General features: G+C 46.9%; 1 protein-coding gene across 3 annotated transcripts in view; it reads right to left on the bottom strand.

Moving 5' to 3' along the window:
- STPG2 (sperm tail PG-rich repeat containing 2) overlaps window positions 1–17,519 on the bottom strand; it is a 470,822-nt gene that overhangs the window by 434,891 nt on the left and 18,412 nt on the right. The window lies entirely within an intron of this gene.

Below are 17,519 nucleotides of genomic sequence, written 5' to 3'. Positions count from 1 at the left end.
TTTAGGATGATCCCACTAATTTTAATGAGCACTGCATTAAGCCAACCCAATCCACCAAAGCACTTAAATATGTTTATCTTAAAGCATGAGAGTAGTTTGTTCCATTGTAGTCATCAGGACTACTCACATACTTATATACATGCTTAAGTGCTTTGCTGGACTGAGGCCTTAGATCAGGTTGAAACTCGGGCTTTGTCTACATGTTAAAGTTTAAAGTGCTACTGCAGCAGTGCTTTAAAATGGCAATGTGCACTGGGAGATAGTTCTCTTAGCACTCTATGTAAACCATCTCCACCGCGGGGAAGTTAATAGCACTGTGGCACTGTCCACCCTGGCACTTTGCAATGCTGTAATTTGCTGTGCTTGGGAGCACACCCCAAGCAAGAAAGTTACCACACAATAACTTGTCAGCGTAGACAAGCCTTCAGAGCGCTTTGAGAATTCAATTGGTTACCACAAATTGTAACTGAGAAAAGACTTGGCCAACTCAAGGGAGTGACGTGAAAACAGCAGGGGATGATAGAAAAACAGATGTGAAGGAAAAGTCTGGTCCAAAGTAGTGTCCTCATTAACATCATGAGAAACTACTCAGCTCTTCAGTAAAGAAACTCAGTAATCAAGAGAAAAAAGAAAGCAGAAACAGAAAAAGGAGTTACTCACCGTGAAGTAACGATTGTTCTTCGAGATGTGTCCCATGGGTGCTCCACTCCTGGTGTTGGGTTCCGTCCCGGCGCCACGAATCAGAGAGCTATCAGAGCTGTGGTCCTCAGGACCACACATGCGTGGCTGCCTCCAGCGGCTTTTGCGCCTTTAATGTGTTGTGCACATCCGGCTTCACTCAATTCCTCTCAGCCGCCCCCTGAAACAAGAACATAAAAATTCTGGAGCGGGGAGGAAGGGCGGGTCGTAGAGCACCCATGGGGCACCTCTCGAAGAACAATCGTTACTTCACAGGGTGAGTAACTCCTTTTTCTTCTTCGAGTGGCCCCATGGGTGCTCCACTCCTGGTGACTTTGAAGCAGAACCCAAACATTTTAGGGCTCCGGAATTAAGGTTTTTGGGTACAAGAGAGGACTGCCATAGCCACCGAGGAATCAGCCACAAATTGATTTACTACAGCATAGTGCTTCATAAAGGGAGAATGAGAGGACCATGTTGCTACTCGGCAAATGTCTCGAAAAGGGACACCTCTTAAAAAGGCCGTAGTCGTGGCAACTGCTCTCGTAGATGGGCCCTAGGTGGGCACAAAAGGGGCTTGTTACATATGAAGCAACATGTTGTAATACATGAGACTATTAGTCTTGCTAGTGACACTATCAGACGGTCCGATTTCCTGAACTGCCACGTTCTTTCGGTGTAAAACACTAGTTCCCTTCTCACATCGAGCATGTGCAGTACTGCATCTTGCCCTGAAGCATAAGGTTTGGGATAGGAACAGGGAAGAACAACTGACTCATTAATGTGAAAATCCGAACAAACTTTGGGAATAAACGCTGGATGAGATCTCAAAGTCACCGACACCTTAGTAAAAACTGTGTACGGTGGTGATGACATGAATGCTGCTATCTCACTCACTCTGTGGGCTGATGTTAGGACAAGCAGAAACAGCAGCTTAGTAATAAGAAGTTGTAATGATATCGTTGCTAAGGGCTCAAAGGGAGGGCGAGTCAATGAATCTAGAACGAGGTCCCGGTCCAAGGAAGTTGGTGGTGGTCGTCATGGTGGGTTGAGGTTTGTAGGCCCTTTCAGGAACCTCTTTGTGGTGGGGTGAGCAAATACAGAGAACCCCTTTTTCCCACAATGAAATGCACTAATGGCTGTTAGGTGCACTCGCAAGGAGGCTATTGCAAGGCCTGTGTTGTGAAGATGTAAAATATAATTGAGTATCTGAGACACATTTGTCACGTGGGGATCCATGACATTACTATCACACCAGGCTTTAAATCTGGTCCACTTGGCTAGATAAGTTTTCTGAGTGGAGTCCTTCCTGCAGTGTACTAATACTTGCTTGACTCTCTGTGAACATGAGCGTTGGGCAGAATTGAACCAAGGAGCATCCATGCCGTGAGGTGCAAGGTTTTGGGTGACACAGGGAGCCGTTGTCTTGAGACAAGAGGTTTGGAAGCAGAGGAAGGGTGTATGGTGTCCTGATGGACATCTGGTAGAGTATTGAATACCAAGGCTGTCGTGCCCACGCTGGGGCTGTAAGGATTACAGGCAGTCCCCGGGTTACGTACAAGATAGGACTGTAGGTTTGTTCTTAAGTTGAATCTGTATGTAAGTCGGAACTGGCGTCCAGATTCAGACACTGCTGAAACTGACCGCCAGTTCTGACTTACATACAGAATCAACTTAAGAACCCCAGGCGTCCCCAAGTCAGCTGCTGCTGAAACTGATCAGCAGCTGATTCCAGGAAGCCCGGGGCAGAGCAACTCTGCCTGCAGCTTCCTGTAGTCAGCGCTGGTCAGTTTCAGCAGAAGCTGACTTGGGGACGCCTGGGGCAGTGCAGCTGGGGTGCTGCTGGGTTGCTCCAGTAGTGCCGCTCCTGGGTGCTACTGGACCAACCTAGCAGCACCCCATCTGCTCTGCCCCAGGCGTCCTGATTCAGCCGCTGCTGAAACTGACCAGCAGCGGCTGAATCAGGACCTGGGGCAGAGCAGCTGGGGTGCTGCCGAGTTGGTCCAGTAGTGCCCAGAGCGGGCGCTGCAGGACCAATCGGCAGCGCCCCAGCTGCTCTGCCCCAGAGTCCAAAACAAAAGCCTGGTCTGCTGGGGGGGGGGAGCACACTAGCTGCGCCCCCCCCCCCAGCAGACCAGGGACACGGGGAGCAGAGCCTCTGAGGCTTTGCTCTGGCAAAGCCTCAGAGGGAGGGACCCCGCCGCGGCTGCGGCTTCAGTCCGGGAGCCTGTGGTCTGCTGGGGACGGTCCCCAGCAGACCACAGGCTCCCGGACTGAAGCCGCAGCCATGGGGGGGTCCCGCGCCTCTGAGGCTTTGCTACAGCAAAGCCTCAGAGGCGCGGGGAACCGCCACTGCTGCCGCTTCAATCTGGGTGCCTGTGGTCTGCTGGGGACCGTCCCCAGCAGACCACAGGCTCCCGGACTGAAGCCGCAGCCGTGGGGGTCCCCCGCCTCTGAGGCTTTGCCAGAGCAAAGCCTCAGAGGCGCGGGGAACCGCCGCTGCTGCCGCTTCAGTCCGGGAGCCTGTGGTCTGCTGGGGACCGTCCCCAGCAGACCACAGGCACCCAGATTGAAGCGGCAGCAGCGGCGGTTCCCCGCGCCTCTGAGGCTTTGCTCTGGCAAAGCCTCAGAAGCGCGGGAACCCGCCCGGTGCCCCTGGTCTGCTGGAGACGGTCTCCAGCAGACCAGGGGCACCGGAGCAGCTTACGAACGGGGCTTTCTCGCCCCAACTTCCGGGGCGAGAAAGCCCCGTTCGTAAGTGCGGATCCGACATAAGTCGGATCCGCGTAAGTCGGGGACTGCCTGTACTCGAGCCCTTGCTATACTGATCTTTTCCAGAATTCTGGGAACTAGGATGATCAGGGGAAAAGCATATAGTAATGACGTTCCCCAGTGACGGAGAAAAGTGTCTCCCAAAGAGTGACATCCTATTCCTGCTCTGGGCAATAGTTGGGACACTTGGCGTTGGCCTGGGTTGCAAACAGGTCTATCATAGGAAAGCCCCATTGGCTGAAAACACGATGCAGAATGTCTATGCGAATTTCCCACTTGTGGTAGTGGGGAAAAACCCTGCTGAGTGAGTCCGCAATAGAATTGTGGATGCCCAGCAGATAGGATGCTGTCAGCACGGTGTTCATGTGGATACACCAGTTCCACAAACACATTGCTTCTATACAAAGGTATCGAGATCGAGCACCTCCCTGTCTGTTCATGTAATACATCATGGCAATACTGTCCGTGAGGATTCTGGAAGTCGTATTTCTTATATGGGACTGAAAATGCTGGCATGCGTGTCGTACTGCTCTTAGCTCAAGAATGTTCTTGTGTAAGAGCATCTCCTTCATGGACCAGCGACCTTGAACTGTCAAGTCGTCCATATGCGCTCCCCAACCGGTGAGGGACACATCCGTCGTTATTTGCTTTGATGGTTGTGGACAGTGGAAAGGAATGCCCACCATAAGGTTGTGTGGCTCGGTCTACCACTGCAGAGATTGTTGCACATGTGGTATTAGTACCACCATCTTGTGGATGCTGTCTTTCACTGGAGTATATACTGTGGTCAACCAGTGTTGGGGGCAGCAAAAATGCAACCTTGTGTTCTGAACTACAGCAGTTGAAGCAGCCATGTGTCCCATAACTTGTAAAGACACCCGAACGGGAAACGTTGGAGCAAGCGTCAGTGTGTGTACGAGGTCTCGGATCGTGGCAAAACGTTCGGCGGATAAGTAAGCATGTGCTGTTGTTGAGTTGAGCCTTGCCCCTATGAAAATCAGGTCCTGGGTAGGTTCTGGTGAAGACTTCTGCGTATTTATGAGAAGACCCAGAAAGTCGAAGACCTGAGAGGTTGTTGCTACCATTTGTCTGGCCTCTGAATAGGTTAGCCCTCTTATGAGGCAATTGTCCAAATATGGAAAAATTGTCACTTCTACTCTGCATAAGTGGGCAGCCACTATAGCTAGGGTTTTGGTAAAAACTCTGGGTGCGCATGCCAAGCCGAAAGGCAGTACTCTGTACTGGAAATGTTCTTGGCCTAGTTGGAAACGGAGAAAACAACTATGTGCCACATGGATTATTATGTGGAAGTAGGCGTCCTGCAGGTCGAGGACTGCAAACCAGTCCCCCTGTTCAATGACGGAATGATAGTATTCAAGGTCACCATCCTGAAGCGACGTTTCCTGAGGTAGTGATTTAATTTGCGTAGGTCCAAAATAGTTCTCCATCCTCCTATCTTTTTTGGGGTAAGGAAGTATCGGGAATAAAATCTTTTCCCCCAAAATTGCCTTGGCACCTTCTTTATTGCACCGATGTTCAGAAGACGCTGAACTTCTTGCTTTAGCAGGTGCTCATGAGAGGTGTCCCTGAAAAGGGACGGGGTAGGTGGAGTTGTAGGAGGAATGAATAGAAAGGGGTTGGAGAAACCGGATTGTATGATTTCCAGTACCCACTTGTCCGAGGTGATATTGGACCAATGATCGTGGTACTGCTTCAGGCGACGGTGAAAAAGGTGGAGAGAATTTTGTGGTACGTTGAACGTGGGAGACGTGTTTGCATCCTCGACGGGAAAGTCAAATTTGCTGCTTTGGTGCAGGTTGGTTGGACGACCAGTTCACCTGAGAACATTTACGTTGAGGACGTTGTTGAAAGCGCTGGTTTTCCTGGGTACATGGTTGAATCTTATTAAAGGTATAATCGTACCTTCGTTGATAGGGATAGTAGCATTTGCGCCTATAGGAAGGTGTGTACATTCCCAGTGGACGTAAGGTGGTACGGGAGTCCTTGCCAGAATGGAGAACTTCGTCGGTGTTACCAGCGAAGAGTTTTTGCTTATCAAAAGGTAGGTCTTCCACTTGATTCTGAAGTTCCCTCAGGACCCCGCAGATGATAACCAGGAAGACCGTCTCATTGCGACTCCCGTAGCCTTGGCCCGTGTCGGCCACATCCATAGCCATCTGCAAAGTAGTATTACAGGATATATATCCCTGTTGGACTATGGCCTTCAGTAAGGGTTTCTTAGCATCAGGAAGATGTTGTAGTAGTTCTGTAAACTTCGAATAATTATCGAAATTGTGGTTAGAGAGATGGGCCAAATAGTTTGCAATACGTAATAATAACATGGCTGAAGAGTAAACTTTCCTACCGAAGACATCTAGTTTCTTATTGTCTTTGTCTTGCAATGTGTTTCTGTATTGAGGTGCTTTAGCTCTACACTGTGCCGCCTCAACTACAAGGGAATTGGGTTGGGGGTGATTGAAAAGGAAATCCAACCCTTTGGCGGGCATGAAATATTTCCTATCGACTCTCTTACTTGTTGGGGCAGGCGATGTAGGAGTCCACCAGATTTCGTCTGCCACTTCCATGATTGCTTCATCAATAGGAAGGGTGATTTTTGCTCGCTGTTGTCATCGTAGATTCTTCAAGAGACGATGTTTTTTTATGGGAATATCCGTTAATTGTATTTCCTGTGTGTTTGCAATTCTTTTGAACAGATCCTGGAATTGTTTCAGGTCTTCCGATGCAGAGGCATCATCTGGAATAATCACTTCATCTGGTGAAGAAGGGCAGTCAGTTGGGGAAATGTGAGGTTGAGGATCTTCTGCTTCGGACAATTGGCCCTCTTCTGGTTCCGAGTATTCTTGATGGACGGTCAAGTCTTCCGATGGAGGCGGTGAGAACAACTGCTGTGGACGCTCAGGTAAGTATTGTGCAGTGGGTGATGGGCGGATACATGACGAGCCCCTATAAGACTGGGTAGCGTGTCCAGGATGGGGATGATCATAGTCATCCCTGTAGTAGCACCCATAGTATTGTTCAGACCATGCTGGAGAAGAGTATCTGGACGATCTTGAACTGCGGATACAGCAGACCCACCACAGTGATCGTCTAGGTGATCTACGCCTTGGTGACCTCCTGGCGGAATGAGATCGTGATGGGGAGTGTCTTGTGTCTATATAGACAGTGTCCTTATATGTGGGTCTTTTAAGTATTTGGTAAGTAGGAGAAAGGCTATAGTCTCGGTGCCGTCGGTATCTGGGTGGAGAAGGAGACAGTCCGGGAGAGAAGGTAGGCAACGGAGATAATGCTCTGTGAGTTTCCTTCTCTGCAGCTTTGCAAGGCAGGGAAGCCTTGTCAATTTCACGTGCTGCTGGAGAGCCAGGGGCCGAACGTGGCTGCTGTGCCAAAGAGAATCCGCATGGGGGTGGTGCTGGCGGTGCCAAGGATGAGCTCAGTGCCAGCATATCGCACGGTGTCACGGGCGAGACTTGCAAATTCGGCGCCGAGGGGGTTAACCCCGCCGCAGCCAGCGCCACTTGAGCAGCCGTTGGCAGTGCCAGCTTTCTCACTGCTGCCAGTGCCGATGCCGCCCACGCTCTCAGTCCTGGCTCAGGCGATATCCTTACCCTGGGAGCTTGTTGATATTCTGGGGGTCGTTGCACCGGATGATTTTTCAGGGCATCGAGTAGTCAGCGGCAGGGATCGAGTTGGGGACACCTTCTTCTTCTTTATAATGGCTGTCCCAGGAGACGCTGCCCGCCATTTATGGACTGCTGTCTCAGAGGCAGGAACAGGATCAGACTCCAGCGCCTCGCCATACAGGATCAGTTTCAGGTGCAGGTCCTGATCCCTTCTTGCTCTTGCTGTTAACTTACTGCAGTGGGTGCATTTCTGGGGTACATGTGTCTCACCCAAGCACCTCACACAGGAGTCATGTCCGTCTGACACTGGCATGGCTTCCCAGCAGATGGAGCATTTCTTCAACCCAGGGGATGCTGGCATCGCTGAATGTAGCCAGGAGAGAGAAATTGACCAGATGCTATCTCTCCTCCATCTGTCCCCTTACTTTGTTGAATTGAGGTTTGTTAGACAGGGTAGCAGCAATGGCTTGCCTGAAACGGCTGAGGAATTTTTTTTTTAAAACAACTAGATAACTATTGAAGAAAGAAGTGACTGATGAAAAGGCTCTGAACTATTTACAATTGTTTTTGAAGAGTTGAGGAGAACAATCAAAACTGAAACTGACAGATATTGGAGCTCTGTCCGCGACCAGGGGCGGATGAGAGGAACTGAGCGAAACTGGACCGCACGCAACACATCAAAGGTGCGAAAGCCGCTGGAGGCAGCCACACATGCGCGGTCTGGTGGACCACGGCTCTGATAGCTCTCCGATTCGCAGTGCCGGGACGGGACCCAACACCAGGAGTGGAGCACCCACAGAGCCTCTCGAAGAAGAAAAATACCTTAAGCACTGCATACTAAATACATACATACTGGGGGGGGGGGGAATACATAATTTAAATATTTTATAAACTTTGTTTGGGGGCTTTATTATTTTATTTATTTTTAAATATTGTTTTATATTCTGTTAACTGTAGCGTACCTAAGGGTACGTCTAGACTACATGCCTCTGTCGCCAGAGGCATGTAGATTAGGCTACCAGGCATAGGAAAATGAAGCGGCGATTTAAATAATCGCCGCTTCATTTAAATTTACATGGCTGCCGCGCTGAGCCAATCAGCTGTTTGTCGGCTCAGCGCAGTAGTCTGGACGCGCAGGTGTTGACATCAAAGGCATTTGTCGACCACCCAGGTATGCCTCCTGGGATGAGGTTTACCTGGGTGGTCGACAAATGCCTTTGATGTCAACACCCGCGCATCCAGACTACCGTACTGAGCCAACAAACAGCTGATCAGCTCAGAGCGGCAGCCATATAAATTTAAATGAAGCGGCGATTATTTAAATAATCGCCGCTTCATTTTCCTATGCCTGGTAGCCTAATCTACATGCCTCTGGCAACAGAGGCATGTAGTCTAGACGTACCCTGAGTCTTTTATTGGAAGAAGGTAAACAAGTAAAAATTATAATTTAAACAAACAACTTTTGTAAATATACAAGTGTTCTAAAAACAATGTTCAGAAAAGTTATGAAAACCAAACTCATTTATTAGAACAATAAAACTTTCCATTACTGACATGCTGATGTACATCTGCTGTATGTATTCACTGATAAAAACACAGACTGGAATTATTGCTTATGTAGGCCCACAAGCAATATTTGCAAAATCAAGATATTAACAAATCCTTTAGAACCTACTTAGTGTTTAGTGAACATGGTTAGAAAGATTGCTATCTGTAATATATAACTAGAAGTTTCTATATTGAAAATAAAGTTACGAATCACAGCCTTACATAAGAGAGCCTCCTTGGGACAAATGAGCAGTTGCCAGTTCCGCCCTCTGAGCCCAGTCTGACACCGAATAAAATATTTACCTCTATGCTAAACAAGACTGCAATCCAAGACCATGAGTTTTACTGGGGTATGTCTGCACTACCCCGCTAGTTCGAACTGGCGGGGTAATGTAGGCATACCGCACTTGCAAATGAAGCCCGGGATTTGAATTTCCCGGGCTTCATTTGCATAAGCGGGGAGCCGCCATTTTTAAAACCCCGCTGGTTCGAACCCCGTGCAGCGCGGCTACACGGGGCATGAACTAGGTGGTTCGAACTAGGCTTCCTAGTGAAATGAGGATCCCGGGCTTCATTTGCAAGTGCGGTATGCCTACATTACCCTCCTAGTTCGAACTAGGAGGGTAGTGTAGACATACCCTTGTTGCCTTCAGAACAGCCAGGCTCTCACCCCTGCTCTTTGCCCTTTCCCAAAAACTGTATCCAGATCTAAAATCAGGCTAAAATGACCAAGAAAATCTAAGGACTTAAAAAAAAACCACCACCACCACCACCCCATAACTATAAAAATATGTAAAACTGTCTCGCTGTTAACTTCTTCTAATCTATTCCTAAAGAAAACAAGTTAGAAAGAAAGGAATAATTGTCAAGATAGCTTATAGTTAGGACCTTATTTAGAAAAGCACTTAAGGACCTGGCATAGAGAGTTGTTCATCATCGCCACCAATAAGAGAACCGATATATTCTTCTGTATTCCCTTGCAATGTGAGTTCTCTTTTTTTCTTTTTTACAATATCTCCTCAGAAGCAGTCAATCCTGTATGACTACAATCAGACTTGTCCACAAAGCAGATAGAAAAATCTCATAATACAAAAGACTTGATTGTCACCCAAATAAATATATACAGTACAGAGAACCAATGGTCAGGACTTTGAAAAAACTATACTGGTGGTGAAGAAAACTTTCTTCAATTCCACAATAGCCACAATATTATTTTAAAAATTCTTTACAACACTTGGCATTTATATAAAGCAAATTGTACAATATACTTTATCCAAAGTTTCAGAAACCCAATTATGTCCATAAACCTCAGTATCGATCAAAGGCTACGTCTACACTGGCCCCTTTTCCGGAAGGGGCATGTAAATTTCACTAGTCGTCGTAGGGAAATCCGCGGGGGATTTAAATATCCCCCGCGGCATTTAAATAAAAATGTCCGCCGCTTTTTTCCGGCTTTTAAAAAAGCCGGAAAAGAGCGTCTACACTGGCCCCGATCCTCCGGAAAAAGTGCCCTTTTCCGGAGGCTCTTATTCCTACTTCAAAGTAGGATTTCCCTACGACGACTAGTGAAATTTACATGCCCCTTCCGGAAAAGGGGCCAGTGTAGACGTAGCCAAAATGTTTTAAAAATTCATTCAGATTGGTCAGTTACTAAATGACTGGCCATTTTTTAAAATCAAATCAATTTTAAGTTATTCAGAAACCAGAACATTTTCATTTATTATTTTACATTTAGAAAGTAAAATTAGTCTAAATAAATATGAATGTAAGTTATACAGAAATATGAATGTTGAATAAAACCTTGTATAGCAAACTTTTGCCACAGTGCTTTTCTCCCCTTTTAAGCCACTAACATACAGTAAGGTAGAATACTCCAGTGAAATATCTGAGGTTTCAGAGCCAGGAATTCATAAGTCTAATCCAGGCACAAATACCAGTTTTACTGTGTGGCTTTGAACTTGTCATTTAACCTATCTGTAGGCTGAAATAAAATTTACTTTACTCAGGCTACATCTAGACTGCAGGCTTCTTCTGAAAAAACTCCTTCCGAAAGAGAGCATCCACACTGCAAAAGCGCATCGAAAAAGCGATCTGCTTTTTCGAAAGATAGTGTCCACAATGACTGGACACTATCTTGCATTTAAACTGTGATTACAATGGACAGAGTGGCCACCAGGGAACCTGTGTTTTTTCCTGTTTCCTCTTCTTTCGAAAGAATTCCCTCTTCCCCGTCCACACATGCCTTTTTCCAAAAGAGCTCATTTTTACCAATGTAGAAAAAAACCTTCTGTTCTTTTGATTTTTTTTTCCGAAAAAAACGCGACTGCAGTGTGGACATAAACAAACTTTTTCCAAAAAAAAAAACCTCTGTAGTGTAGACATAGCCCCACACAGGTGTTTTGTGATGTTAATTTTGCATAATGCTTTGAAAATGTGAAGTATTACATAAAGATTCTGCAATAGTAGCAGCACAATATACCTACAGAAAATGGGATCTGAAATGGAAAAACTAACCACTTCAACTCCTGTTCAATGTTAGAACACTTGGAAATTATTAGGAACTTGGTCAACTTAATGACTCTGCTGCCCCCTAATGTACTTGCTGGAAAAATAGTTACAAGGAATAAACACATAACTACAAGGAAGTGCTAAATGATTCCTTTGTTTGTTGTTGTTGTTAATTACAAACTGAAAATTATTGTCTCCCTTTACTATGAATAAGGTGAAGTTTTAAGTAATAAGGACTATATTTAAATGACTCAAAAACATAATATAACATATAACAAAGAACAGCGATTATAGTCTGTTCAGCTAAGATACAGGCTTCATATTAAAACTTGTTCAAGACAAAAGACACTAGGAAAGTCACTGCTAGGGATTTAAAATCCCAATTAGTTAGTTAACTGGCTAAATGTTATGTTTAACCAGTTAAGCAATTAAACGACAGGGAGTGCTCCAGCCGGGCTAGAGTGCCCCTGCCCATGGGCACGTCAGGCCTGGCAGCCGTGGGTGGGGGCTGCTCCAGGAAGGCTGGAGCGCCCCAGCCCGCAGTGCACCGGGCCATGCCCACAGCAGTCAGGGGCTGCTCCTGATGGTCTGGAGCACCCCCCAGCCCACAACAGGACTTGCAGGGTTGGAGCAGCCCTCTAACTGCGGCCAGGGCCGGACCAAGCCATTCCGGCACCCTGGGCACAGTTTAATTGCTCCCCGGGTTGGGGGAGGGTGCATGCACGGCCCATCCCAGCCTGGCTACCGCCGCTGGCGCACAGCCCAGGGCCGCTTGGGGTGGGCCGAGCCTGGCTGTGCAGAGCCCTGCAGCCACAGGGGGAAGGTTGCTGCTGGCCAGGGACGCAGGGATTAATGCGGGCCCCGCCCCGGGCAGCCGCTGCAGGGTGGCCGCTGGGAGCTGCTGCAGTCCGCGATCCGGGCGCGCGGCGCCTGATGGCAGCTTTAAGGGACGCTGTGCACCCCTTACAGCTGCCATCAGGTGCCTTCCATAGGTTGGCGCTCTGGGCAGCTGCCCGGCTAGCCCATGCCTTAATCCGGCCCTGCCTGCAGCCATCAGGGGGCTGCTACAGCCCCCACTGGTTAACTGTAACCTGTAAGCATCACCCATTAAGAGTGACTAGGGATGTGAATGTTAACGGGTGATGCTTACCAGTTAACATCCCTAGTCACTGGGCACCTTCATCACTACCCAGTGATCTGCACTGCCTGAATAGCTCCAGTAATTGTTTGATAGTTACAGACAAACTCAAGGGTGCTTATATCTCATCAAGGTATGTATGTATTCCTCTTTTACATATGTAGTAATGCAGTGAAATTTTGGCTTATAGCAAGAGCAGGATTCCCTGCAGCCCTCACTCTCCAGCATTGGCTCATCCTCTGAGCCTCATTCTGAGCTTCCCTTGCTTCCTATTTCCTCCATTTATTTTATATTCTCCCCCAATTACCTTGTTAGACCAATGATTGTCACCCAGGTGCTCACAGGTGCCAACAGAAAGTGTATAATTACCCTCAGTTGGCCTTGCAATCTTCTCGATAGTCTGCAGCAATGTCAAATAGTGATAGAAATGTAGCCGTGTTAGTCTGGGGTAGTTGAAGCAAAATGCAGGACAATGTAGCACTTTAAAGACTAACAAGATGGTTTATTAGATGATGAGCTTTCGTGGGCCAGACCCACTTCCTCTTTCTTCCACTATTTGATCTGAGGAAGTGGGTCTGGCCCACGAAAGCTCATCATCTAATAAACCATCTTGTTAGTCTTTAAAGTGCTACATTGTCCTGCATTTTGCTGCAGCAATGTCAGTGATTAGGATGCTGCTGATAGCACCTTGTCACAAACAACAGATTGAAATGAGCAAAAATGTATGCAAGATAAACAAAAGAGGAAAAGCTTCAAGAAACCTCTTAAAAACAAGAGCGCTGAATCTAGTGCTTGACCAGGCTGGGATTGGTCCTGCTTTTAGCAGGGGTTGGACTGGATGACTTCCTAAGGGCTCTTTCAATCCTATGCTTTTAAACACTTGTGCATCACATGCATTTTGCAGATGAGCTAAATTAAGTAACAAGTGATTTATATACATCTGTATTGTTTGTTTTGTTTTTGCGAAAAAATTTGTCAGTATAACATATAACCTTGGTCGTTGTTAGTTCATTCTAACTTTCATTAGAGATGTTAGCATGTAGTTGTTTACATGATTAATTGATAAGCCTGGGGTTATCGGTTAATCCTAATGACTACATGTCACACCCCTTGCTGCCTGTGTATCAGAGTTAGGGTTACAATTATCAGAGGCAGCAAAGGGGGGGGCGGTATCCTTGGGGAGCTGCATTTAAGCTGGCTCCCCATGCATACTGGCTCCTGTGGAGCTGCCTGTCCCCTGCCTGATGCCTCCCACAGGCAGGGGGGAAGGGTAGGCGGAAGCTGGTTCTTGGAGGGGGGGACCTGGCTTAAAACTAAAAGAACCAGAGATCACAGTCATAGCATACTTAAGAAATAAGGAGTTCGAATAAACATTTTTTGCAAATGAACAGTGTTTTGAATGTGCAATTTTCATGAATATTAATGGAAATAGTACAACTAAATTCCCATGAAATCTGTGAAAATTTTAACCCTATTTCAGTATCTGACTGTATGTTGGCATTCTATTGGGAAAGAAAAGGTAGAGTCTCTGATGGACAGGTAAGCAATATGATTAAGACAGGCAAGTTGGTGCCTAACAGAAATGCCACTTCTCTATTAGTGAGTTGTACCAATTTTTTTTATCTTTTTTATTTTAGATTCATGTCTCTTTATCATTAAAATTTCCAGATTTTACTAAAGACCATACTAGGAGTTCTGGGTTTGTTTGTTTTACAGTGATGGTTTAGTCTTTAAAAAATAAACATGATAATGCCAAAGGGAATTAAGTCCCTGAAAACACCAAACAGCCATAAAAGCTCTTGTGTTTCAGGGATTAGGACTGCAAGAGTGTTTCTCTACTGCCATTTCCCAATCTCCAGCACATAATAAGCAATTGTAATCATCCAGGGTTAAATTACAAATTAACATGACTTCCCTCAGATGTCTCTCCAGACAGTGCTACTCATTAGCAAATCGTTTTACAAAAGAATTAACCTCAAATAAGAGGCATGTGCACTGGTGTGTCTAAATTTCAGAATGAACTTTCAACTTTAAGATGCAGTGATACAAGAGTCTGAGTAGTCTGCCGTGGATCTAACATAGGAGGTAAGCACATTTATAACTTAAAGTATGGAAGTAGTTTCATTAAAGTCAAAGGGACTACTCACATACTTTTCGTAACACATTCACTTAAGTGCTTTGTTGGATTTGGGCCAAATGTTGAGCACATTGAAAGATCAAGCCCTTGAGGAGAAACTTCCAAACATAAGTCAAAATCATATAATAAGATGATGAAAATTTTACAAGTATCCCAGGTTCTGAAAGGGACTGTGCTCTAGTGGCTATAGACTTTTCGGCATCATCTTCTCAGTTTCTCCCATCCTACTTCCATATTTTGGAATGCCCCATTCCAGTCTGTTGCCATATGTCCCTACCTCCCTCTCCTCCTGTTCCTGTCTTCTCCATCCCAGTTTGCTCTGTCTCTCTCCCCTCTTCCTCATCTAACTACAGGTAGCACCTCCCAAAACTGGAATTCTCTAATTCGGCAATATCCATGGTACAGTAGTACCACGGATGTTCCTGGATCAGAGAACCCCGGTAGGATTGCCAGATGGTTTAACCAAAAATACTGAATATCCTCTCTCCCCTCCCAAAAAAAACACTGGGGAAACAATTCTGTTGAAGGAGGGGGAAAGGGGTAGACCAAAGTTGTTGAGCCAAAACAAACAAACAAAAGACCCTGAGAGTTAAGCAAAAAAACCCCACAGCATTAAAACATCATGGCCCCTTTAAGTGCATGCAGAGTCAGGATAGGGATAGGGAGAGCTTGAGCACTAAGACCCAGGGAAGGCATTGCCTCCCTTTGCTTGGGGTCTTTAGGCTTTTTGCCGGCGGCCATCTTGTTTTCTTGGTCGAGCCAGAAAGCAGCTTCCCTGCAGAACCAGGTAAGCAGGGGAGCCGGGGAGAACCGGGGGCTGGGCCCAGTTGTTGAGTGTGTCGTAGGGTTGCCAGGTGTCCAGTATTTTTACCTCCTGGCAGGGAAAAAAAACAGAAAATACTGGACATTTTAGGTGTCCGGTATTTTCTGAATTTTTTACCAGACAAGAAGCGAAAATACTGGACTGTCTGGGTCAATACCGGACACCTGGCAACCCTAGGTAACCCTGGTAACCTAGTGGCAGGAAGGCAATCCAGCAGGGGCCAGGCGGAAGCAGTGGGATGGATCAGGGTCAGTGGCTGGCAGCAGCACCCAACCCTCCGCAGCAGTGGAACTGGAGCCAGCAGCAGTTCCCAGCACCCCCGACAGCCTGCGGCACTAGGACCGGGTCGGAGCAGCCCCCAGCAGTGAGGCAGCGAGGGCTGGGACCAGAGCCAGGGGCAGCCCGCAAAAGTGGGGCCGGAGCCAATCGGCTGCCATTGGGCAGGAGACCAAGCCCTTGGCAGCTTGCGATAGTGGGACCAGGGCCAGGACTGGTGGCAGCCCAGCAGCCCACAGCAGCATGGCATCAGAGCCCCAGACAGCCTGCAGAAGTGGGACCAGAGCCCACAGGCTGCTGCAGAGCTGGCACCATAGCCCAAGCCCTCAGCAGCCCCTGGCAGCCCAACCAGGACCAGAGCCAGCTTCCAGCAGCCCACGGCAGAGTGGGCTGGAACCTCTGACATCCCACGATAGTGCAGGCTGCTGGAGGATGGCAGGCAATCCAGCTGGGGCAGTGGGACCAGCAACCCAGCAGGCAGTCTGTCAGGGGCTGGAGGTAGTCCCCAGGCTTTCCCATCCCACACGGAGCTGGCAGAGTTGGCAACTGGGGGCTGTGGCAGGGAACCTTCTCTAATCCAGCAAATTCCCTAGTTTGGGACCAGTCAGGTCCCAATGGTGCTGGATAAGAGGTGCCCAACCTGTCCATTCAAGTGTGGCTGCTTCCTCCTTTTCACATTGCCCAAGCACTAGCAGGAGATGCACTGAGAGTATAAGAGAGACAGTCTTTCCTGCTCTCCATTCCCTAGCAGCACACACAATTCTTTGTGATAACTGGTAAATACTGAGATTACACTAATAGGGCGGCTGGTGGTGGGCCATTAAGACAGCTGCCTCAACTTCGCATGCAGAAGGATATTTTTTACTACTGAAAGAGATAGAAATTGAATTTATATATGTCAGGGCTATTCCCCACTCTGGTGCTCCGAGTGCAGAAGGTGGGGGCCCGCAGGAGATATATCTTGCCTCTAATAAGCTTCTGTTTAAAAGCCTGCCAAGTTCATAGATACCCTGGCTTTGGGGGGTAGCTGCCACCATCAAGTGAAAACCAGGAACGCTTGACTTTCTTCCCAAAAGGAACCGCAAGCTCTTTCCACAAGAAAACTTGAAAAAAGAAACAAAAAAACACAGGAAAAACTACAGTTCAGATAGCTGACCCTTCAGTCTAGGCAGGCACCCACAAAGACCTCCTGTTACCATCCAGGACACAAGAATCAAATCTTCACCTTAGAAAAGGTTAATTTATTAACAAAACAAAAAGGCATACTTGATAAAGCATACTTGGTTGCTAGGTATTACAGAGCAACTAAGAAAAGAACAGATCAAAACACAAAGAGACTATTGTCTCTTTGTGCTATAGCTTAAATATGGTGAGTGGGGGAGGGAAGACATGGATTCCACACAGAGACGTTTAACCAAACACAAAACAAAGAAAAATACCCTGATTGTGACTAAATATAATTTTTTCCCCTTATTTACTCAATATCCCTTCACAGTCCAGTCCCTTTCCATGCCCCGAATTGGAGGCATAGTAGTCCTACCACGATTTAAAAAATCATGTCCCCTTAGCCTCTGGTTCAAAAAACGCATATAAAGAGAAATGGCAGCAGGTATTTACAATTAAAATTTCAGCATAGTATCCATTGGTTCTTCTGGCTCCTCCCAACACCCTTAGCTACTGGGGTCTAACCCTTTAGTCACCAAGTGTTGTCCAGCACTCCTCCTATTCATCACAATTTTAAAAAGAAATATTTAAGTCTTCAGAAACTTGTGGGTCCAGAAGATGATGGTTTATCAAACCCACAGGCACATTCCTTCTTAATGCAGCCCTTGTACTCTTTAGTTTACAGCATTGCTTGCTAAACTAGTGGCTACTTTCATGTTCCCTTTTCAGCCCGGTGGAACAGGAAGAGGTAGTAGCAACAACTTTTTAAATCTATATTTTTTAAAATTCTTTGTGCCAAACTCAGTAATAATGAAGTAGATCCCACTCAACTTA

The sequence above is a fragment of the Pelodiscus sinensis genome, chromosome 4, assembly GCF_052426305.1.
Source record: "Pelodiscus sinensis isolate ZL-2025 chromosome 4, ASM5242630v1, whole genome shotgun sequence".
Taxonomy (NCBI): Eukaryota; Metazoa; Chordata; order Testudines; family Trionychidae; genus Pelodiscus; species Pelodiscus sinensis.
Note: the sequence above shows the minus strand (reverse complement) of the source record. Positions and strands in the feature narration are given on the sequence as shown.